This window comes from Nilaparvata lugens, chromosome 9, assembly GCF_014356525.2.
Source record: "Nilaparvata lugens isolate BPH chromosome 9, ASM1435652v1, whole genome shotgun sequence".
Classification (NCBI taxonomy): domain Eukaryota; kingdom Metazoa; phylum Arthropoda; class Insecta; order Hemiptera; family Delphacidae; genus Nilaparvata; species Nilaparvata lugens.
In genome coordinates this window covers 19,013,149-19,039,689 of record NC_052512.1, presented here as the reverse complement: position 1 = coordinate 19,039,689, position 26,541 = coordinate 19,013,149, and the positions used below count along the sequence as shown (strand labels likewise).

Genomic DNA, 26,541 nt, shown 5'->3' with positions numbered 1-26,541 from the left:
TACACTACAGTAGATAGGTTCTATAGAATTTAAGTTTTATCAACAATTTAAAGATTAGAAAAATAGGCTACGATTTCAACTTCCAACATTTTTTCAGAAGGATACTTAAAATTCACAAATTCAAATGACTATGGACAAGATTAGTTAAGATAATATGAATTATAGAAGAAATCTACTGAATAGTACACAAAGACAGGGAAGAATCGAAATTTGAAAAGATTTAGGGCCAAGAAAATAGAATGACTAGAATAGAATAGAATGACTGCCTCTATTTTATACCTGGGAGGGCGAAGTTAGGGCACATTCGGCCCTCTCTTACACTTAGCCCTCAAATACAATACTAAATTATAATTTAACAAGCAGTACTCAGTAAAATAAAATAAAACAAAACGATATTATTAATGGAAAAAGTAAAAAAAATATATAGATAATAATAATAATGAGTGAAATAGTTGAATAAACTTAAAAGTAGAGCATTCTTGAAATGTAAAAAAACAAAGATCAGTTGGTAAATGAATACAATACTTATGATGGAATGATAAAAAGTTAAACACTAATGAAAAAGCAAAAAAAGAGCAATATGGCTACAGGAAAGGAAAAAGACACAATTATGGACTCCTACCATACGCAGAGTGGCGATTATGCTATTCTGGATCCCGGCATATCACTGGATTCCTAATCATTATGTTCTTTCTGATGGTATCTCTTCATCATATATCCATTGACTCTCATAATTTTACCTGTACTTATTTCTTAAAGTTTGAAACACCCTTTGAGATCATCTCTTACTGTGTAAGGTCCACGATATTTAGGACACAGCTTGGCAGAAAACTTCTTAAGCTTGCTTGACAAAATGTAATTTCGAATTACAACTAGATCATCAACCTTGAACTTATACTTGGGTTTATTATGCATGCTTTGTTTGAATCTTCTGATGACACCTCTATTCTTTATTCTATTCAGTATTCGTTTGTTTCTGATACATTCTTCTTCAAGTTCAAACTTTTCTTCTACAGGATATTGTAGAAAAACAAGATGTGACAATTTATGATTCATCATAAGCTCCATGTGTATGTGACCAGTTGATTCATGAAAATTGTTGTTGATGACAAATTCAACCTTATCAATTAATATACTTGTACCAAATATTATGCTTATTTATTGGAACATAGGTTCTCAATATGTGATTTACCTCTTTCAATGGTCTTTCACTAAGATTTGCCTGGGGATGATAAACTGAAATGTAGTAATATTTTATATCTATTTCATACTAAGCCGAACTCCTAGTGACAAGTGATTTTGTCGGAGAAGGCTTAGTTGTTAAAATTGTGCTAGACCCTGAGATCTGCAGACTCAGATACCGTGAGAAAATCACAACGTTAATCCAGCACTCTAATAAAATTTCATCTTGGAAAAGTTATAATTTCGAAAAAATAAATAAATTTTGGCACAATACCTATTATTTTCACAATCTGCTTTGAAAACAGGTACCATTATCACTGATAATATATTCAAATTTACCAAATTCATTGACATATTTTTCAATAAATTTTACCAAATTATGAGCGTTAGCCTTAACTATAGGATACAACATTGTAAACTTAGTGAAGCCATCATGAATAATGCACATCCATTTGTATTTGACACCTAGTAATTCTCCATAAACATGGATGTTTGTGATGTTTTTCTCAGAAATTATGGTATGCATTTCTAATAACCTCTTTTCATTTGATGTCTTTACAAGTTGACAATACTTATAGTTTGATAACGAGTCTGTAACAATCTTTCATGTAAGAAGTTTCTTCAATGAATTTACAAGTTTTTGATATACCTACATGACCTAATCTTTCATGAAACTCAACTATCAATTCTTCATACAGTGCTGAAGGCACACGAACTTTCAAAAAACTATTTTTCCCAGATTTTCTAGTGAACAAGAGATCATCATTTACTTTAAAAATTTGCTGATATTCATATTACCTGTCTCTAATTTATCTCTCACATTTATTAGGATCCCCTATTCCACCCTCTAGGTTACCTAATAATTGCGAAGTATTGCTACGATGCGGACTAGCTACAGTCGGGTATGGGTTGGGGTCAGTAGCCGTACTGACAGGTGGAGTTACCGGACCTACACTTCTCCCTCTATCCTGAATATGCCCTCTGCTTCTTTCGCGAGATTTCTACTTTCAGTGGGAGAGTGTTTGCACGTTACTGGCCGATTCGGCCCTCGGCCTTTGGAATACAGGGTGGGTGTTAAAAGAGATTAAGATAACCCTATACAAGGAGACAGATCTGACTATCAGATCCCTACAAATAATTCTATTTATAAAGGTAGTACGCAATCTGAACCAACTGCGAATTGACGGCGAGCAAGCTGTACCTGCAAGCCCGGAAAGAGGTTTTTCTATGGGGTTTAAGGTGAGGGCTATGGAGTAACGGTATGGCAGACTATGGAGTTGTTAGTGGTATTTAAGATATCGTAAAATAGGGCACGGTATAGGGTGTAAGCTATAGAGAATAGGGTACAGTGTCTGAGGTATAGGGTATAGGATATTCGGTACAGAGAATCAATAATAAGATTATTATTCTCTACAGCAAATAAATATCTGCTCAATAATCCGCAATCTGAGAATTGCGCTCTAGCTCTCAGCAAGCTGGACCTCCTAGCTAAATACAGTATATCAATTTCAATTATGTGGTAATTAAAATTCAGAGGCTAAGGTTTGAGGTTTGGGATTTCTAAGTCGCGAGCCTGCAGCTGCGATAGGATTTTCAGCAATTCTGAAACTGCTAAACAGGATTTCCGCGCTAATCTGGTGACTGCGCGCCGGTTATTAAGGGCTAATCTGTGACAGCCCTTAAGGGTATGGGAATCAATCTCAATCGTCCGAAACGCTTTTAAATTAATAGTCAGTATGTCGACTATTATGAGTGGATAGAAAAGATTTTCCACAGACACAGTCTGTGGAATAATATCGGGAAGACAACAGTTTGTCTTTGTCAGGGTAGGAAAGGATTTTTCCAGAATTTTCCACAGGGAAAACCAGCAAATAATATTTGCTATTGAAGGAGACAGGTTTCTAGGAATTTTAGAGAGGATTCGCGGGTCTGAAAACCCGCGGCTAGGACGATCTCGAATATGAAACTGTGATCCTTCCAGGATTTTAGAACAGGAAGAATCAAGAGAAAGAAAGAGAAAGGACGTCGTAGTCTGTGACTTCGACAAGGACGTTCTGAAGCTGGACCTGAGAGCAGGAAGCGTCGCAGTCTGTGACTTCGACCAGGTCGAACTCAAGCTGCACCTGAGTTCTCTGGGAAAAGGATTGGAATTTTCCCACTAGGAATTACAGCAAGTCAGAAACTGCTAAGCAAAGTTAAAATACAGGGCCACTCTGAAGTATGAAAACTAAGCGAGGAAAATTTTCTATAAATGATAATAATTCCTCTGCAAGGACAAAAATTAATCGAGAAAACTATTCTCAAAAAGGACAGGGATTTCTCCACAAGAATAAAAATTAATTGAGAAAAACTATTCTTAAAAAGGACAGGGATTTCCCTACAGGAATAAAAATTCAATTGAGAAAAATTACTCTTTAAATTGAAGGCCACCTCACTACAGAGAAGGAAAAACATACGGATTACCAGTCCTGACATACAATCACCTGAATCGACGTGGATACTGATTCAGAGAATAACGAACCGATTCCCACTTCCCGTATCAAACTTAAACGTCGTGAAGCGACAGAGTTGAGACTTATAAATTAAGTACTCAAAAATAATCCGCTATAAGAGCCTAGTTAAATTTCCCACTTAACTGTTTTTAGTACAAACTTAAGTTCCCTTACAGGTTTCAAAACCAAAGATAACTCGTTCACCCCCAGTGATACAAATTTAGGAAAGAATAACCGACAAGAGAGTAAATCCCCCAGGAAGTTCTATCTTCGAGTTGTCTGGAACTCGTCTTACAATTTTCTATATTAACACACAAAAATAGAATAATTCCCCTAGAAATAACTAGTACCGGGAACGTCATAAGGAGAGGAGATTCGCGACCCATTCACACGCTCAACCACCGAACAACTGCCTCTCTCCCAGGTCTCCTTGAAGCAGTACCGGGTCGCTGAAAATTAGGTGGCCGGGGGAAAAGAGATTACCGACCAATAGGAGTCTCAGGAGATGATCACGCCACTGGCCATGTGACAGGGTATGAATCCACTAATGCTGATGCTAAGGGTGCATCCATGATGACAATACTGCTAATTCCTATAGTAGATTAGGCCGGTAAACAATATTTCTCACCAGAAATCACAAGAAGAATGATACCGACTCAACTTGGTAGTCGCCTATCGCTTCGATGATACGGCTGCTGCTGCTGCAATACTAGCTATTAGAGCGCTCAAACCAGTAAACTAAATCTGGAAATTTCTGGTTATGATGAATCTGTTGCTGGTTATTTATAGGGGTTGACAGCGATGGTGATGATGTACATACACAACTACAAGTCCAACAAAATATATCTGGCAGTCGACCCTATTCTTATTCTAAAATAGAATAAATTCGCCAAATTTTATACTGGACGACGGTTCTCCATCTGTCACAAAAATTCACTTTGTGACACATTTTTAAACCAAACATCATCTTTTTGAATTTCTTTGATTTTCTTTACTATTTCAATTAACTTGCTGTCACTCTTGATGATATTTAGTACTCTGAATTCATTTGAATTTCGATTCTACAACTTACCTTCATAATCAGTTCTAGAAATGATATCTGGCACAATGTTATCCTTTCCTGCTACAAATTCCCACTCAATATTTAAATTCTGTAATGCAAAAATCCATCTTCCCAAACGACCATATCCTATCTTACATTTTTTTAAAAAGGTCAAAGCTTTATGATCTGTACGGACAACTAGTTTTTGATGACCAAAATAATTTTGAAGTTTCATTAACCCTTAAGTGGTCGCGCAGCTTTTTGAAACACAAGTGCTCGCATGGGGTGTTCAGAACACCCCAAATGAAAAATTTTATAACTGCTTTCCTTTTTGTTACTAAGGGAAGAAACTATTTTCAAACAATAAAATGGACTCCCCTGATATCATTGTGCTTACACACATGTGATTTCAAAATTTAGTTTATAATTATCAGATTTTTAAATAAAAGATCACCAGATTTCGAGTCAAGCTGTATTTGTACAAGTTTTGTAAAAAATATATATATTCAGAATAATGTTTTTCTTGTTTTCAATGTTTTACTGCATTCAATATGAATAATACTAAATTAATCCCATGAATTTCAATCCAATCATGCTTTCCATGACATGGCAGCTCATATCCAAATATGACCAATTCATATTATATTATGCGAGAAAGTGTAACAGAAACTTTTACTAAATAGGTAACTTTATATTGATCTGAAAATTGACATAGAATATGAGGAAAATTAAATTTAGGCCATGTTCAACTTACATTTTATTTGCATCAACATCATTCACCTAGTTTAGGCAATTGTTACATACTGTTTTCATGTGTCAGTAACTCAGCAAAAAGTTACTTTAGTAGTCGCGCGGGGTGTTGCCGACACCCCAAAGACAATTGAAGAGATCTTACTCATACAATTAGTGTTGCAGAACTGGTTTTTTGATTTGGTTCTCTCACTCATGCACTGGTTTGAAGGTACTGTACCGGTCAGCAGGTTAGCCAATCGATCAATCAAGCTATAGAGCAAAATTTACCTTACTGGGGTGTTTAAAACACCCCGCGCGACCACTTAAGGGTTAAACCAAATAATACAGTGTCACGATAGTGACAGAACCGTGTCTCAAAAATAATTTAATTATATTTTTTTTTTAATAAAATACAGTACTTTCAATTATTTTAAATGTTATAAAATATAGTATAATTTAAACAAATTCATTTCCATCTTAAACTGCAGAGCAAGAGAGGAAAACGTTCTATTCAATAAAAATGTCTTAGCAAAGCTTCCACGCCATTGGCTAAGAACTTAATACAAACTCAGCAGTTGCGCTGACAAAATTTTCATTCCTAAAAAAGACCACTCGCTTCTCGTTCAACTGCGGTATCGACCACGAGTCCAGGTTTACCCAGGAGAGTCAGTTCCATATTTTCTGTAAGTTTCTTTTTCTTTAATTTTCTTTCAAAATTCATTGTCATCCTTTTAAACAGTAATATCTCAAATAATGATAATAATAATAACAACAACAATAATAGAACGTTTTCCTCAACATATTTTTTTTTCAAAAAATTTAAATTCTTAAATAAAATCAATTTCATTTTAGATAATTAAATATAAGCCAACGGTTTCATAAGAAAGGGCGTAATTGTTTAAAATAAGATTTGTTTGTTCAATCATCCGTATTACCGATTTTCAACCTTTTGTATCTTTTTAAATATTGTTCAAAATTGATAAGAACTTTGTGTCAATAAAAACTTAATTACTTTTCCAATTCTTACTTCTTCTATTTTCATCCTATTTCAAAAAGTCAAACACCTTGTGTGAGTCAAAATTTTTATTATCAAAATTTCCAAGTTTTTGTGTTTTTTTTCTTTATATAAAAAAGACACTGGTGGAGGCGTTCCTGTTCCTGTGAGGTAATTGAATGAATTGATCGAAACCCATACGATTTGGAGGAATCTGGGGATTAATTCATTCAATTATCCACAAATTTAAAGATCCTATAATTTTTGGTAGTGTGCTTTACCAAACATCGAGTAGAGGCACTAACCACTAAGAAGAATACAATCGATCAGTAGGCCTACTAACGAATTGATTATTTGAATAAATCACATTCATGTGAAGAACATAAATAGATGATGAAATAACACATAACAAAACACTTATAATCTTTTCGTTAGACTGGTCATTTCTCTTTATTCTTTTATTTGTTACATATGGTGAAGGCGTCGATCGCCCATCATCCCATATATTTGTTACATTTGGTGGAGTTTAAGCCGGGTTTTGTGACTTTTATTCTATCACATCCAATCTGACAATAACTGTTGGACTTTTTCGGTAACCTTTTGCTATCCCATTTACACGAATACTTTCTACTTAAAGAAAAAAATTATGTTTGTAAAACACAAGGTTTTTGGATTTTTAATCATCAAATTCATTCTTATTTAGTTTTAAATCAAATCAAGTTCATTATGGATTAACATTGACAAAAAAAAACTTATTATTTTCATAAAATCTAAATATTGAAAAAATATTAATATTGAATAATTATTATTGAATGAATCCGAACGTAAGGATTGAGTAAATTATCAAATAAATATCCTCCCAGAATAAACAGGAAAAAAAATAAAATAATAATAATAAGAATGTAAAAAATATTTATCTCATCATTCAATCTCGAATAATTCGAATAGCACGAGTAAAACTTAGTGTTTGTAATTAGTTGATTGTTCTTTTGAAGAACGTAGACTTGCTTTATATTTCATTCTTCTTGGTCACGGTCACCTTTCACTTTCATTTCATCTTTCCATTGTGTGCATGCTATTGTAATAATTAGAATCTTATTCATTGTAGTATAAAGTGAAACTTATTCTGGCCCTATGAGGTTGTTGCTTCAATGAACCGTAATATTCCAGACTTGCATGATATAAAAATAAAAAGTTTAAACCTGGAACAAGCTACAGAATTAGCATCACAATACAGATTATACATTCCCAAAAACGCAGATATCGATTACATAAGATCCAACCTTCGACTGCTTAAAATAACTTTAGTTGATGTATCTAAATATTTAGAAGAACAAGAGTTTGCTATCCAAAATATAATAAATAGAGTTCCTCTGTCTGACACACTAAAAAATCAATTTCCTGATTTAGTTCTATTGGAAAAGACATTAAGAACAATATATAAAATTCAAGACGGTGAATGTTCTTCCAAAAGCATCACTACAAATAATATCACACAAACAGATCAAATAAGCAATAATACTAACACTACTCAAACTGATTCCATAATCAACGACACAAACACTACTCAAACTGATCCCATAAACAATAGTATCAACACTACTCAAACCGATCTCGTAAGCAACAGTACAATCACTACGCAAACGGATCCCTTGAGCGATAATAAAATGACGGATAAAAAGCGCCCATTTATTACGCCAAAAACATTTTCGGCCAACCCCAAAGAAAACATATGCGAGTTTTTCTCCTATTACGACAGAACAGCCACTCTGAATGGTTGGGATGACACCGACAAACTACAATACTTGCCATTCTATCTGAACAATAGTGCATTACAATATTTTGAAACTCTCAATGCCTCAAATCCAAATAATTTGACCTATCAACACATGAAAGAATCTCTGACTAAATATTTCGAGCCAGTAGGTCAAGCTGAAAAATTTGAAATTCAATTGAATAATAGAAAAATGCAAAACACCGACACACTTCAAAGTTTCATGACTGATGTTCTATTCCTTTGTAGTAAAGTTGATCCTCAAATGGGAGAAAAACAAAAAGTCAGGTTCATTCTACGAGGTTTGCAACCATCCATATTAGATAAAATCATTATGCTCCCAAACAACTCAATCAAGGAGCTGGAAGAAAATTTGAAAAAATATCAACTAGCACAATTCATACATGATGACAGATTAGGTATTTTTGATCAATCATCAAATCAACAACACACCCACAACAGCGACCCAATTGAAAAACAAATTATTACATTAACACGCAAAATTAATCAGTTAGAACACGAAAAATCTCAAAACACACACCAAACACATAGACAAACACACAATCCCACAAACACAAATCACGATGTAAAGCAGGGATTCGCTGAAACCGATTCCAAACATGTCTGTGAGGGAAAAAGATTCCACAGAACAGACAATTTATTCTGTAAAATTTGTAAAAAAGCTAACCACACTACACAAAACTGCCGTTTTAATAATTTGAAAAAATGTGACATCTGTGGAAACTCATCACACAACACACAGCAATGTAAATTTAACGGTCTAACTCAAAAATCCAATGCAAACACCCAAAACAAATGCGCGATTTGCAATAAAACCAATCACAGTACCCAGTCGTGTTATTGTAACAAAATGAATAAAGAGTCAAAAAACGAGTAAACCGGACGCCTGAGGCCTCAGAACAACAACAGAATACTGTAATCAGGTGTCCAAAAGAAAATGAAACTAGAAACGTTGATGTATTAGGAATTAACTCAGAAATGAACTTACAAAAGAAAATGATAGGAATAACATTATAACGAATGAAATAGTATATTTCGCACCTAGAGCAGAAAATGAGATTTTTCCAACTCGAAATCGGTTTTCAAGTCCGAGGCCGTAGGCCGAGGACTAGAAAAGATTGAGAGCTGGAAAAACATTTTTGCCCGTGGTGCGAACGATATTTTTCACCACACTACAGGTATTGCTGACAAAATAAATAAAGAATACTAAATAAAGAATATTCGTTAAGCTATCATACCTATCTCTTGATTTTAGTGGTAGAAGATTTGCAGTCAGGATTTCAGATTCTTTTAAAATTTCACTTGGAATACCACAGTCATCTTCAAGCATTTTTGAAAATTCGGAATGCACTAATCAACAATAAATAATTGAATAAAACTGGTTGCGAAGCGAATTAGTTTGATTCGAAACTGGAACTGAAATCATGGCGACTTCAGTTGATGATGAAAGTGGACACTCGCCCGATCTAGCGGATGACTTATTAACTACTTCCATGAGCGACTGGAAAGAGACAACTTTCTGGCCTAGACTGGAAAAGAATCCCTTTTCTGACGTCGTCTGCAAACAAGGTCTTTCAGATCTACGTAGGGACTGGAAAACAGCTGCTTTCTGTGCAGTGTGGCGAAAACATTGTAACTGTATCCTCACCAATAATTGATAGCTCGAGTAGCGAACATAAAAAACTTGGAGAGATTAACACCAACAATAAAGAACAAACCAGATCAGGTAGTTCCATCTCTGAAAGTCAAAATATCAAAGAAAAAGGGTTGAGCAGGGTCCCTTCAAATAATATAATGTCAAATACCAAAACCCATACTGCAACTAATGAGAATAGTGAAAAGGATGAGGAAATAGAACCCCATCATATTCAAAGCTTTATTGAAGCAATCACTAATAATTACGGAAATGTATTGCATAATATTATGTATACTTTCCATCCCAATATTGCAACTAGTTTGTTAATCACTTCTTATGAAGAGTTAAAAGAATTAATTAGCGACGAAGCAAAAAGTAGCAAATTTTGGATTTTCTTCATAAGTGATACTAACAACTTACGAAGGAAAAAGTGGTCATTATTGGCTTACGATAACAAATCAGAAAAAGCATATCATTTCGATCCAAACGAGAATAGTAATCTTTCTCTTGCTTATGCTCTAATGAAAAAGATTAACTACTTGAAACATGAAGAAAATACAGTTACTAATAAAAGTAAATGTAAAGGTTCCCATAAAATTCAATTAGCTTATGTTCCCCAAGCAAACACCGTATTCAATTCCTGCATTCATGCCTTAGAGAATTTCATGAATATTACGTATTATTTATTGAAATATAGGACCTTGGAAGGATATGGGGAAAAAGATGCGATAGCCTGTTTTAACAGAGCTGAAATATTTTCTATGTTTGAATTTATTGAAAATAAAAGACCTTTCATCACAATGCAGGGAAAGCCTGAGATAATTATTAGATTGGAAACTGTAGTTGAGATTATTGAAAAGCAAGGTAATGATTTTTCTTCAAAATCCCAGAAAAATGGGCGTGTGCTTCCTGTTTGCCTACCAGATTCATTTCCTCAACAATATCATGAGAAAAAAACTTTAGCTCTACAGATACCAGGGAAAATAAATGAGTTGCATGTAAATCTTTTGTTCAACACCGGCAGCAACGTTTGTATAGTTCGGCAAAATGTAATTGATGATTCTACAATAACCGATGCTCCCACTAATTGTCAATTGTTTGCCGCTAATAGAGAGCCGCTTAAAATAGTAGGAATGTCTAAAGTATCTTTCTCTATTCAAAATAATAGATTTGAACAAGATTGCTATGTAATAAAAAATTTCTCAGCAGACTTATTGCTTGGGAATAATTTTTTCATAAAAAACGGAGTCATACTCAATTTTAAAAATAAGACTATCTTTGTAGATTCAGAATTTGACGTAATAAGTATTCCAATGGACGACGAATTCCTAAACCAAATTAGTCATCAATTATCAATGTCAGTTCAATCTGCTAATAGCGTATTGTCAAGTAATAATATGATCAACAAACCACACTCAGTAGCAAAAATTGATACGTTTTGTTTAACAAAAATAAATGATGAATCATCATGCTATTTCAACCTACAATCTAGTCTAATCAATCCAAATTGTTCATTGATCAATTCAATTGAAATGCATAATAATAATAATAATCAACTCAGTTTAAAAATTCTTAATTCGTCAGACAAACCAATATTTATACATGAAGGAGAGACGCTAGGAAACATATCTCACTGCGAATTGAATGAAAATTCAGAAAATCTAATCAATAAATTCAAGCCCACTAATTTCAAGGATCAAATTTCAAATAATCTGATAAAACTAACGACAGATGTGACATTAAAACCAAAAATAATTGAAAATGTATCTGTGAGGAATATATTCTCTATAGAAAATATTGATGAGGTTGAATTCGTGCAGAATAATCAGTATTTGAATGGAAAGAAAGTAGCTTTTTATTTGAGCGAAATAACTCCTCATGAAATAATATTTCAAGCTTACAACTTTTCAAAAAAAGAAGTAGTTTTGTTAATCCATGAAGAGAAAGGAGTTCTAAATATAAAGCAGCCTATAAGACATATTGAAACGAAAAACACTATGAATAAAATCTATCAAATCACAAAAATGAATGCAGAAAAACCAGATATATTTGTACATGACAAAAATGTTGCTATAAATAAAGATTTGCCAACGGAGAGCTATGCTAAATTAGCAAAGTTAGTAGAAACTCACTCTGACATTTTTGCTAAAAACAAATATGACATACCAATATCAAAATTACCACTCGTAACGATCAAAATAGTAGATGAAACCCCGATATTTTCACCACCCTATAAGTTAGCTCCTTCTGAGAGGGACAGCTTACATGAAATAATTGAAGGACTTCGCGAAGCAAAAGTGATTGAACCTACGAAATCAAGTTATGCAGCACCCGCATTTCTTGTACACTATAAAGATAAATCACCTCGCATGGTTGTAAATTACAAAAAATTAAACAGTAAGATAGTAAAAGACAAATTTCCATTGCCCAACCCAAGTACTGTTTTAGAAGCTTTAAGTGGCGCAAAATATCTATCTACATTGGATTTGACTAGTGAATTTTACTCAATGGCGATTTCTGAGGAATCACAACACCTCACATCGTTCATAACACCTGACGGTCTTTACAAATTTCGTAAACTACCTATGGGTTTAGCAGTGAGTCCAAATTCATTTCAGCAAGGAATGACATCTTTGTTTTCAGACAAACTTTATAGAACACATATACATACTGTATATTGATGATTTGTATATAATGTCTTCTACCTTGGAAGAACACATTTCTGAAATTGAAGAGGTATTTTCTAGATTAAGAAAAGCTGGTCTCAAACTTAGCCCAGAAAAATCAAAGATCTGTTTCAAATCATTAAAAATACTAGGACACTCAGTATCAGACACCGGAATTTCTCCATTACCGGAAAATGTTCAAGCTATAGCTGAATATCCGATCCCAACAAAGATGAATGATGTTCGTAGATTTTTAGGAGCTGTTTCTTACTATAGAAAATTCATTCCGAATTTATCAAAACGAGCGTATCCTCTAACTCAATTAACAAAAAAGGATGCGAAATTTGAATGGTTAGACAGCCATCAAAAAGTATTTGAAGAATTAAAATCATGTCTTATGACAAAACCTGTACTTTTGCATTATCAAGATGATAGGGAGACAGTCCTTATGACAGATGCTTGTAGTGTTGGAATCGCTGGATGTTTATGCCAGTTAGATGACGACGGAGCTATGAAACCAGTATCTTACGTTTCTCGAAGATTGAGTAAAAATGAAGAAAATTGGCCAGCAACTCATTTAGAAATGTTAGCTGTAGTATATTGCATTTCACATTTCAGACCCTTACTCTTGAATAAAAAGTTCACAGTTATAACTGATCATAGTAGCCTCCAACATTATAGAAACATAAAAGAGCCAAACTCTCGTCTTGCTAAATTAGCAGCGAAATTAGTCTATTATGATTTTGAAATTAAGTACAAGCCAGGGAAAAATCTCCAGCTCATAGACGCATTATCAAGAGCTCCCATAGATGTACCAATTGAGAATGAATGGCAAGAAATCAATACAATACAATGTGCAAATATAGGCTTATTACAGAAACAAGACCCATATTTAAATAAAATATATCTTGCGATTCATGACCTAAATGCAGCAGAAAAGCAATTTGCTAGAAAATCCCGAAGTTACTTGCTTAAAGACGATATTCTATATTACAAAGATTCTCAATACAAAACAAGTTTTCTCCATATTTTAGCACTTCCACAATCTTTAGTTCCACAAATCCTACAACAATTTCATGAGTCTGTTCATTTTGGCGGTCACTTAGGAATAGAAAAGACTATTTCCAAAATAAGAGTAAAATATCACTGGCCAACAATGAGACAAGACATCATTGATTACGTTAAATCCTGTCCAACCTGTCAAAATACAAAAACAGCAAAAACAAAACCAGCAGGATTGTTGAAGCCGATTGAAATTCCAAAACAACCATTTCATACCATATGTATAGATGCAATAGGCCCTTTATCACTGAGCGGAGGTCGCTATAAGTATATATTAGTAGCAGTAGACCGAGCTACAAGGTTTGCCTTCTGTGAACCAGTAGTTTCCATTGATGCAAAAACAACAGTTAAATTCTTCACAATTTTTTCCACTACGTATGGATTACCGAGAGTCATACATACAGATAATGGTACGAATTTCAGGTCAGAATTAGTAAAACAATTTTGTGTTTCACTAGGAGTGACGCAAAAATTTGGCTCCAGTTACATGCCAACTAGTCAGGGCATAACTGAAAGATATAACCATACGCTAATAACTATGTTGAAATGTTACATAAATGAAAAGCAAAACAATTGGCATTCCAACATAAAGTATGTGTGCTTTGCCTACAATATTTCATATCAAGAATCTCTAGGATACACACCTTTTTATCTAGTACATGGTTTTCATCCACTCAGCCCTTTCGATGTAGCATTTTTACCCCCATCAGCTGAAATAGATCGATTTCAAGTGCTACACGATCTAGCTGAAATTCGGTCACAATTACCGAATATAATACAAAAGGCCCAACAACGACAAAAGATTCGCTTTGATGAAAAACATAAACATGTAGAATTTCAAGTAGGAGACAAGGTGCTTGTATCGTATCCACCAAACGAGCCTGACACTTGTAAAAAAATTCAATAGTCATTTCAAAGGCCCTTATACAATTTCTAAGAAGATTTCAGATCACAACTACGAAGTAATTTTAGAAAAAAGAGGTCAATTTGTTCCAGAAGTAATACATGTCCGTAGAATGAAGAAATTTTACAGTAGATAAAAGATTCCATTATTATGATTAATATTCAAGTATTTTTGAAATATACTCATCAGAATATAAATGTAAATTAAAACCTTATCACTTCAACTGAAGAAAGAAACAAAACCTTCGTATTGTAAATTACGTTTACAATAATTGCAGATTTTGTTTGAAAAATACAAATACTGCAATAATTTCACTCATTTTAATGTAATTGTCACAAGCATAATTTCAGAATATATTATTGTATATTCTTGAATATCATTTTGCATAAAATTGACACTTCTTTAAGCTGTTACAATTCTGGAAAAATTTGATCAGATGAGCTTGTTGCTGTTGATTTATCAAATTCTCATTTTCATCAATTATTATTTTCTTACTTCTATTTAAATTATTATACTTCAATACTTATTTTTGTTTTTCACTTATCAATACAATACAACTTATATTGAGAAAGAATAACTGATCACTTATTATTGGTGAGACATTTAAAAACCCGAATTTCTTTGCATTCATTTGAAGTCAAATTGGGTTGAGTAGGCCTATTCATTATTTTCATTAATATTATGGAGATATATTCATAGCATCTCCATTATTCAACAATTGATAAGAGCATTCATTACCTTTTTATGTGAATAAAGTACCTTTTTATGTGAATCTATAATAATTGAATAAATTTATAATGAATAATTTGAATGAATTTATTGTTGAATAAATTGTAAATAAAAAGTAATTTGAGAAAATTCATACATACATTGATTATTGAACTATTCAAGAGACAATTTAGTATGCTACTGCAATTATTATTTTTATGTACTTTGTATGTAGGTAATCAAATTAATTGTAAATAATCAATTTATCAAAATAACTTGTGTATATAGAACACAAAGAGAGACAACGAGTAAACTATTGTAATAAAATTTTGATTCAAATATAATATGATAATATTGATATTTAAAATGCACAAAAATAAAGATCTATAAATTAAAGTAAAATGTTCTAATTTACAGTAGCGAACATTCAATCAATAATATGTAGCAGTGAATCTAAATGCCAAACAAATAATAAATTTAATATCTCGATGTAAAATAATTATTATTAACTTTTCAGAAGCCAGAACCCACCCGGTAAGTCATGTTTCCTCAAGCCCTTCCCTTACTATTTCTGATATGGTGTATGGAAACAGCAGCTGTCAAGGTGTTCTCAGGAGTAATTCTTCAACCAATTCCTCACGTACACGCTTATGAAGCTTCTGTGCCTATCAGCTACAAGACGAACTTTCCAATGGCGCAGATGACTCTTCTCCAAGCGGACAAAGTATTCCAACCCAGATGCCCACTACACTCTGATTGCTCGATCGAAAAAGTTATTGAGCAGTTATACAACTCAACAAACGAAATCATCAAACATGATCACCAGAAAACCTCGAAAATGAGTCGCACTACTCGGTCGATCGACGCAATAGGAGACTTCCTACACTTCTGCTGCGGCACAGCGACAGACGGAGAGCTCCATGGACTCGAATTCAACGAGCAGCATATCACAGACCACCTGAATGCTTTCCAAAGTCTCGTGAAAGAAGACCATCAAGATCTAATCAAAGTGACGGGAGAATTAAACCTCTTCACTAACAACATCTCTAATCAGTTCCATGCAGCCTACAAACTTTTCAAAAAATCACAAGTAGCAGCAGATGAAGAACTCTACACTCAAATGATTGCATACGCTTTTCACATATACTCACATCTATACCTCATTGCCAGACGAAACTTCATCACATCAATAAAAGAAACCTGCCAACAAAAATTAATACCAGCAAACGTCATCAAACCAGAATTGTTATTGAAGGACCTCTCTCAGCTACAAGAGAAAATGAATTCAACAACAAATCAACAGTTGGCAGTCGATCTCAAAAATTATCAGCAGCTATATCAACTTCCAATAACAACATGCCGAGTCACAGAAGAAGACGTTACAATCACGGTGAAGATTCCAATTGTCACGAAAGCATCGAACTTCACTTTATTCAAGTACATTCCCACCCCACTCAGCTGGAAAAACCAATCGTGTTGGCTGCCAAGAGAAGACATGATCATTGCGAAAAGCGGAAACACCATTCAAGTTTTGGCCGGAAAACAACTAGAGCTTTGCCAAGTACCCAAAACAAAGCTCTGCTATCTACCTAGACAGCAGCATTCAGGAGAATTATCATCAAAATGTACGGAGCATCTCGTTCTGTCATCAACGTTACAACAACTACAAGAATTTTGCGTTTTTACCTGTACAAGCAACACGGATGCCATCCAAATTCTAGAAATGTCACCTACGGTATTCTATGTCACCAACATTCAACCAGGGACATCAATTAAATGTGAAGGAGGAGAAGAACAACTATTATCGACTACTCTTCCAGGAACAATTCAAACATCTATCCCGTGCAACTGTGAGCTACAGGAGAAGAACGAAACACTTATCAGAAAGACATTTCCTTGTGACTCCCGTGCTCCTCTAATTCCAAATATTCAACACTTCTTACCTTTACACTGGCTGAAGATTAAATCATTAAAAGTAGATTCTTTTCAACCACATAGAAATCCTCATTTTGATAATTTTACTGATATTTTGAAAGATGACTGGAATGTAACAATACCAACATTGTTTATTCATAACAATATAGCACCAGATTTATTTGAAAAAGTAACACTTCCAAACAGTTGGTATGATATTTTTAATTCTACTTCCATGGCATTCCATTTTATTTATGCATGGTTAGCACTGATTACTTTGGCATTACTGTACTTCATAAATAAGATTCACATGCTACTGACTCTAAAAAAGGCTCAAGAAAAACCCACAATACATATGATGGAGCTTAAAGATTGAACAGTCAAATACCACAGAAATTGTTAAAAAGAAAAACGTTTTGATGTAACTTTTCTTTTGTGTGTCAATTGTCTTATGTAATTAATCAAAACTGAACATAGGATATTATTTAGTTGTGTTATTGATCTGTATTATTTATTTATTGATGTATTGAATGCTCTATTAATGAATATTAATTTACAAATTATTGATATTTCAATTGAATTACATGATTTACCTATTGAAGATTAATTAAATGCATTATTGTTGAATATTATTTTATTACTAATTATGGATTTTTCATTAGTATTATAGTATGATTGACCTTTTGCATATTATTTTAATGTATTACTTATGAATAGGCTACAATTTTTATTCTAATTTTGGATTTTACATTTGTATTCCACGATTTACCTATTGAATATTTAATTGAATATTAATTAAATACATTATTGATTGACTTTTCATTTGTCTTGTATGTATTAAATATAATAAAATTTGAATGCATTATTGATTAATATTATTTAAATAATTGTTAATTTTTCATTTGTCTTTGATTTAAGAAAATAATTTTATTATGTCTATGCATTAATATTATTTAATTCATTGATTTCCAATTATATCAGTTGAATAACCTATTTCAATTTTTGTCTATTTTATTATCGGTATTAGGCCTATTAATGCATTATTGATTTCTTTATTAGTATGGAATAAGATCCAACTTAATTAATTAATATTATTCAATTATCATTTTTTAATTATAAGAAAAGCAATTATTATTATTATTATTATTAATACATTTTCATAGTTAGTAGGATTATTTGTATTATCATTGGGTATATATGTATTTTAACAAGAAGAGTAAGCATAGTTTTATTGAATTCTTTGAATAACATTTTTTTTTTAAATTCTATAAATGTAAAAGAAAAAATATCTATATTCAAGCTACCACGACCAAGATGATTATTACTGAATAAACTATTGACAAGAAAGAAGGAATTTATCAAATTTATGTTACCATATTGATTTAATGAACTGTTAATGTAATTATTATGTTATACTCTCAATCAGAATATGTATTGTGAATTATTGTTCAATAATTGTCTCTTGCTTTGCACTTGTAGAGCCAGGGTCGGCTCTTCCCCTAGGGGAGGGGACATGTCACGATAGTGACAGAACCGTGTCTCAAAAATAATTTAATTATTAAATATAATTTTTTTCTAATAAAATACAGTACTTTCAATTATTTTAAATGTTATAAAATATAGTATAATTTAAACAAATTCATTTTCATCTTAAACTGCAGAGCAAGAGAGGAAAACGTTCTATTCAATAAAAATGTCTTAGCAAAGCTTCCACGCCATTGGCTAAGAACTTAATACAAACTCAGCAGTTGCGCTGACAAAATTTTCATTCCTAAAAAAGACCACTCGCTTCTCGTTCAACTGCGGTATCGACCACGAGTCCAGGTTTACCCAGGAGAGTCAGTTCCATATTTTCTGTAAGTTTCTTTTTCTTCAATTTTCTTTCAAAATTCATTGTCATCCTTTTAAACAGTAATATCTCAAATAATAATAATAATAATAATAACAACAATAATAGAACGTTTTCCTCAACATATTTTTTTTTAATAAATTTAAATTCTTAAATAAAATCAATTTCATTTTAGATAATTAAATATAAGCCAACGGTTTCATAAGAAAGGGCGTAATTGTTTAAAATAAGATTTGTTTGTTTAATCATCCGTATTACCGATTTTCAACCTTTTGTATCTTTTTAAATATTGTTCAAAATTGATAAGAACTTTGTGTCAATATAAACTAAATTACTTTTCCAATTCTTACTTCTCCTATTCTCATCCTATTTCAAAAATTCAAACACCTTGTGTGAGTCAAAATTTTTATTATCAAAATTTCCAAGTTTTTGTGTTTTTTTTCTTTATATAAAAAAAGACACTGGTGGAGGCGTTCCTGTTCCTGTGAGGTAATTGAATGAATTGATCGAAACCCATACGATTTGGAGGAATCTGGGGATTAATTCATTCAATTATCCACAAATTTAAAGATCCTATAATTTTTGGTAGTGTGCTTTACCAAACATCGAGTAGAGGCACTAACCACTAAGAAGAATACAATCGATCAGTAGGCCTACTAACGAATTGATTATTTGAATAAATCACATTAATGTGAAGAACATAAATAGATGATGAAATAACCCATAACAAAACACTTATAATCTTTTCGTTAGACTGGTCATTTCTCTTTATTCTTTTATTTGTTACATATGGTGAAGGCGTTGATCGCCCATCATCCCATATATTTGTTACAACAGCTAAACATTCTTTCTCACATATTGTGTAATTCAATTCAGATTTTGTTAAGCTTCTGCTAGCATATGCAATGACACAGTGTTCCTTATCTTCACCTTCCTGAAATAACTCAGCTGCAATTCCTACATCACTAGCATCAGTGGCCAAAATGTAATTTTTGTTATAATCAGGATGTTTCAAGATCACATAGCCGATGAACCTATCTTTGATTTCTTGGAAGGTATCATTATCTTTTTTAGTCCAAATGAACTTATTTTTCTTGCATAGAAGATGTTTAAAACGATTTGTCAGGTATGAATGATTTTCCTGAGACTTTCTGTGAAAATTACAGAGACCTATGAATGACTGCAACTGTTTCAAATTCTGTGGAATGGGAAATTTCTGAATAGCATCTAGCTTGGAGTCATCTGCTTCAATACCATTTTTACTTATAATAAAACCCAAATACTTCATCTTGTCTGCAATAAATTTCGATTTATTCAGTTCCAACTTCAAGTTACTTTCCCTTAACTTATTGAATAATAGGCCTAATTCAATTCTACTGATATGTTGTTGAAGAAATAGACTAGAAATGGCAAGATCATCAATACAAGCAATGGTAAACTCACAGACTTCTTCACCTATCACATTGTACAATTATTTGATAAATTCAGATCCACTAATATTCAAACCAAATGGTGAATATTGATAAGTCTGATCAAAAACATTGAAAGCTACATATTTTTTACTATCTTAATTTTACCTGATTGAAACCTTGAGTGAGATCAATACTGCTAATGTAGTTGCACTTATTGAATCGAATGAGTAGGTTATCTATTGGTTCAGTTTCTGTAAAATCCTTTATTATGTACTTATTTATCTCTCTTCCATCTATACATAATCGAATTTCATTATTTGGCTTCTTTACCACTACCATAGGGCTTGTATATTCAGAGCTACCTGGTTTAATGATTTTCTTATCTAACATTTCCTTTAATTCTTTCTCAACTTGATCTCTATACTGATATGGGATCGGATAACTCTTCTTATCTAATTTCACATCATCTTTCATTTTAAGTTGACATGAATAATCTTTTGCAGATCCAGGACTATCAGAGAAAATATCTTTGTTATTTTGAAATACCTCAATTATTTGGTTTACCAACTCAGGAGATTCATCACTTAGCTGTAATCTTAAATTATTAATCTGCTGATTCCATAAAGTATCAAACGTTTCTTGGTTTCTTTCTATGTTAACATGAAAAAGTCTATTGTACTTCAACGTATACTTTTTTATAAATGGAAAACAACAATCTTTCAATGATATCATGTTTTGATTAAAATCAATAACTGCTCCAGCATCTTTTAAGAAATCACAACCCACCAAAATATCTACATTCAAATCTTGAACTATGAAAAAAACTATTGGCAATTCAAACTTATCAAAGAATACCTCTAACATAATCTGTTTATTCACCTTCTTTATGTCGCCTACCAGTAGCTACAACTATACTTACATTAGGAGCTGGTACTAAGTTCAACTTGAGATTGTTTCTCTTCATTTCATCAACAAGTTTCAAGAAACTTTTTTCGAGAGAGAGTGAGGAAGAGGGAGAGAGAGAGGATAAAAGAATGAGAGGGATAGAATTGCAAAGAAGAATGATAGGAAGAAGAAGAAGAAGAAGAAGAAGAAGAAGAAAAAGAAGATGAAGGAGAAGAAGAAGAAGAACAAGAACAAAAAGAGGAAGAAACGAAGAAAAAAGAGGAGGAGGAGGAGAAAGAAAAGGAGGAGGTGTTGGAGAAGAAGGAGAATAGCGAAAAGGAGAGGATGACGGAGGAGGAGCAGGGGAAGAACAATAATAACAAAAACTCGAATTATTTGAAGAACTCAGAAGAGTCTGTTGGAACTCAAATTGGCCAAGAAATGTGATATTCAATGGCCTTCTTGAGCTGGCTTCTCCTTTATGCGTAAATGTCGTCATTGACCACGACAGGGAAAGAATCTCAGATTGGGTAGATTCCAATTTGTCTCCATAACCTAAAATATTATGTTCATTTATATTTTAATGTGAGAGATTGAGCATATACTTTCTTATACTTTTAAATAGCAATATGTTGATATTATTAGAAATGTTTAATTCTTTAATAATGAAGACAAATAATTATTAAAAGTTATTTGATCAGCTGCTTTAGCACACTTGAAATTTGGACAATATGAATGTCATCAATGCTTGCCGTCGTCGACTACGGAAATTTACGCATAAACGAAAATGCACCTTAAAATCGTTACTTGACGCTTGAAAGTTTGAAGTGCGGAAGAATGATAAGGGATGATTATTACAAGGGAGGGAGTGGGGAGCATCCTCTCCGTAGCTGACACTCGGAAAAGGAGCATTCCTGTCTGGAATGATATCCAGTGGTGGGGGGAGTATGGAACCAAAATCACCAAACTTAAGGCTCCAGAATGCTGTAGGATTCCTTCCGAAAAGCTTCTCGTGGAAAATAGCACTAGTGAAAAGTTGCGCTAGTAGAGCAGCACGAACATTGGTTGATTGAATCTTTACTCCTCAATGAGATATCATTCACTGTGCATCGGTATTAAGAGTGCGCAAGAACTAGATCTATCATTAGTTTAACATTAGCCATGATTATTGTTCAATAGCTTTTTTACGCCAAAAAAGGATATTAATAAAAGTGGACTGTGGAGGCAGTTTTGAATCAGGCTGTTGTTCCATAACTCCAGTGTTTTTCAAGGTAATGAAATATGCAACAAACATTCATTATTATTATTAATGATTAGGTTTACCTTATAATGGGGGTATATAATTAGAATTGTTAATTATTATTGAACGAAAATCCATATTAAATGCTGTAAATCACCCCGAAGACTGAAGACGGATCTCAATCTGTAGATTATTAAAATTAGTTTTGCTATCCTTGTCTACCAATCGTTAAAGTAGGTAGCGGTATGATTTTCCAGCTCCGCAACGTTGCCTGATCAAACGTTTTACAATAATGTTGACACATAAGTAATTGATAAAATATACAATCTCAACTTATAAAATGTTTTATTTAACAATTGAAAAATACATTTTCTCGACGAATGTAATGTAGGGTTAATATTGATCATTTTCAACCGTTGCTTCATAGAATATAATTGAACATTTTAAACGAGAATGAACAGTTGATATCACATCGAATGATTATACTAGTATCAGTCATCTTCTATAGAAGGCCGTGGGAAGGCGGAGTATCGGCAACGCTGATCTCCTATCTTTCTTCACTGCCATAATAACGTTGACCGCACTATCAGAATGAGAATATGAATACAGATTCTTTAGTGATTTTTTACATAATGTTCTTAGTGAGGTCCACGTTATAATGGCAGTGGAGAAAGATAAAAGAAAAATCTGGTGTGGCGCACTCACACAACTTTCCTTGCCGTTATGAAAATTGATCACCTGACGCTAGTGTTCTCTCGCATCTCAAGTCTATTATTCGAAGATTTGAGCCAGGGCAATAACGCTGGAGACACACGAGCTCTGCTATCTCTTCATAGTGGATCATTCAATACAATCAACAGTTTGCAATTGGATTATCACATTTTCTCGAATTTCGAGCTTATTTTTAATTTTAGGTTAAAATGTTACTGAACATTAATTGTAGAGATTGTCATGCTCAATCTATTCCACTCGAAATGTTTTGTTAAAATTGTATCTGAAGCCTGATAATTAAAAATCCAAAATAAAACTTTGCATAGATGGGGCGGAGCTCCTGAAATTTTTACGGATATGGGACTTAAATCAAAATCGTTGGAGCCGTTTTCGAGAAAATCGAGAAAACCCCTGTTTTTGACAACATTTTCGCCATTTTAGCCGCCATCTTGAATCGCATTCGATCGAAATTGTTCGTGTCGAATCCTTATATTGTAAGGACCTTACGTTCCAAATTTCAAGTCATTCCGTTAATTGAGAGATGAGATATAATGCACACAGACGCACATACACTCATACACACACACACACACACACACACACACACACACACACACACACACACCACACACACCACACACACCACACAACACACACACACACACACACACACACACACACACAACACACACACACACACACACCAATACCCAAAAACCAATTTATTGGACTCTGGGAACCTTTGAACCTTGAAACGTATAGAAATTTAGAAATTGGGGCAACTTATTTTCACTTTCCTTGCCCTATTACCATAGGTAAGGGAAGTATAACTTTCCGAAAAAAATAAGGGTTTTTTCGGAAAGTTATACTTCCCTTACCTATGGTAATAGGGCAAGGAAAGTGAAAATAAGTTGCCCCGATTACATACATTCTAACGAGGAACTGGTTCGATTCCCGGGATGGCAAATCCATTTTGAATAGTAGCGCTCATCGAATTCCCATCTAGCTGTTTACTACCCTGTTATCAATAGCATTAGCAGATGTTTCGGGCGTGATTTACAGCATTTAATTGGGATTTTCGTTTGATTATGATTATTATTATTTTTATCGTCACAATACATAACTGAAGTAACATTTGGGGCCGGTTTCCAAGATCGGGATTTTGCAAAGTTCTAGACTTCAAACTGCTGGATCTATTTTTTTCATATGAATAGAATGACAATAGTGAGGTGCACGTTGTAATGGCTGTATTTGTTTAACATTGGTGTTACAATATTTGTCTATTTTTCCACAATTCAATCTCAATTATCAAAACGTATTATCTGGAATTATATTTTCTTGACGAATAGAGTATGATTGGATGGATATAAACAAGAATGGAAAGTTTATATTACATCAGATATAAAGTATCAGCTTCACTCCAATCTTCTCCAGCTATAGAATCGGGAACGCTGTTGTCACATCTTTCTCTGCCGTTATCAAGTAGACCCTCACTATAATACAGATGGAAATAAATTGGAAATCCAAGTTGTTGAAATTCTAATTAATGAATAATTATTATTTTTATTTAATGCTCATTGTATTTCCATCTATAGTGAGGTCCACGTTATAATGGCAATGTTTGATTAGCAATATAGTATTCCTATCGTTGTCTATCATTCCGTTTTCGAGAAAATCGGGAAAACCCCTGTTTGTGACAACATTTTTGCCATTTTAGCCGCCATCTTGAATCACATTCGATCGACACACACACACACACACACACACACACACACACACACACACACACACACACACACAGACCAATACCCAAAAAACACTTTTTTGGCCTCAGGGGACCTTAAAACGTATAGAAATTTAGAAATTGAGGTACCTTAATTTTTTTTCGGAAAGCAATACTTTCCTTACCTATGGTAATAGGGCAAGGAAAGTAAAAACTGTGCTGATCCTCTGTCTTGTCAATGCCCTCTACAGACGGTAGCAGATACAGGTTTATTGATGTGATATCAACTATTCATTCTTGTTTAAAATAATCAATTATATTTTTTCAAGCAAGAAATTATATTTTTCAATGATTTTTGATGAATTTCTATAATCACGATGTAACATTTTTCAAATTATCAATTCTACATTGTAAAAAGACGATCTGGCAACAGAGCTAAGCCAAAAATAGATAGTGCTATCCGCTTTGTTGAATGATAGACGAGGATGGCAATACCAATGCTAATCGAACACAGCCATTATAGGGGAGTTCAGAAGAAGGCATTTTTCGAAAATTTTGATGTAAATCAGACTACAGCTCAAATTAATTGGCCTACAGACTTGAAACTTTGCACAAATATTCTTCAAACATGCTGGAAGCGCACTAAGAACGGATTTTGAGATATTTTGCCTCTAAGGGTTTCAAAGGATGGAAAAGGATCCTATTGAGAAGTATGGTTATGAACATGGTAAGGTGAACGCCATATGGAACTGAGATAATTGACACATGATATTCTAACATATGTTGTAATCATTGGAAAGCTGAAAATAATTTTTCGCCTCACTTGGATGTAATGAGCTGGTTTACGTGCGTCATATGGAGGCCGAAAGTGATTGTTCTCCGACAAGGCCGGTAAAACTTTACGGCCCTAGGGCTGTAAAATGACCTTGAATGACAGCTGATCGTGTCTGATCTCACAAATCATAGAGAGATAATCTCATAACGACTGTAATAATCAATATAATTATGTATCGTGAATCGCGGTATTATGTCTATAATATATTTTATAGGTTACTGTTTCATTATTTAATATTTATAAATAGCCTCACATATATAATGTTGGCTGCATTGTCCATTGTCAGAAAGGTACGTATCGCTAGTATTTAAAAGTGAAGAATCTCATTTGAAATCAAAGTACAATAATTGTATCAATATTTAAAATTAATAATAATTATTAACAATTATTGTTTCTTTTTATTATCGAATTCCACTTCTTAATGCAATACAATCAACAATAATAATAAGAAAATACAGCAGAGTTCTGAAGTTTAAGGTAAGCCTACTGGTGAAACTCATCCTTGACTGAAAATTCCTAGTAATTTTTCCGAAATTCATTATTAAAACTGTTAGATAATATATTTCTTCAATATTTAACCATATAGAGAAAACATTAGGCCCACTCAAGATTGAATCTTCGAATGTTTTCTCTATGATTTAACTATTTTCAGAGCAATATTTTGTTGTGAAAATGCTGGCCAACCGGCTTGAAATTCGCCGCTATACACTATATTATACTAGTAGCCTAGATATGTTACCTGACTTAATTCAGAGTGAA

At 33.2% G+C, this 26,541-nt stretch overlaps 1 protein-coding gene across 2 annotated transcripts in view; it reads left to right on the top strand.

Annotated features, from left to right (window-relative positions):
• Window positions 1-26,541, top strand: part of LOC111060911 (lachesin-like) — a 328,507-nt gene that overhangs the window by 71,780 nt on the left and 230,186 nt on the right. Inside the window, exon 1 of one of the 2 annotated variants that reach the window (XM_039435592.1) lies at window positions 22,155-22,544. The exons of the other annotated variant lie outside the window; for it this stretch is intronic. The gene's annotated coding sequence lies outside the window, so the exon portion shown is untranslated. Of the gene's footprint in view, window positions 1-22,154; window positions 22,545-26,541 lie in introns of those variants that run through there. 2 annotated transcript variants of the gene reach the window in all.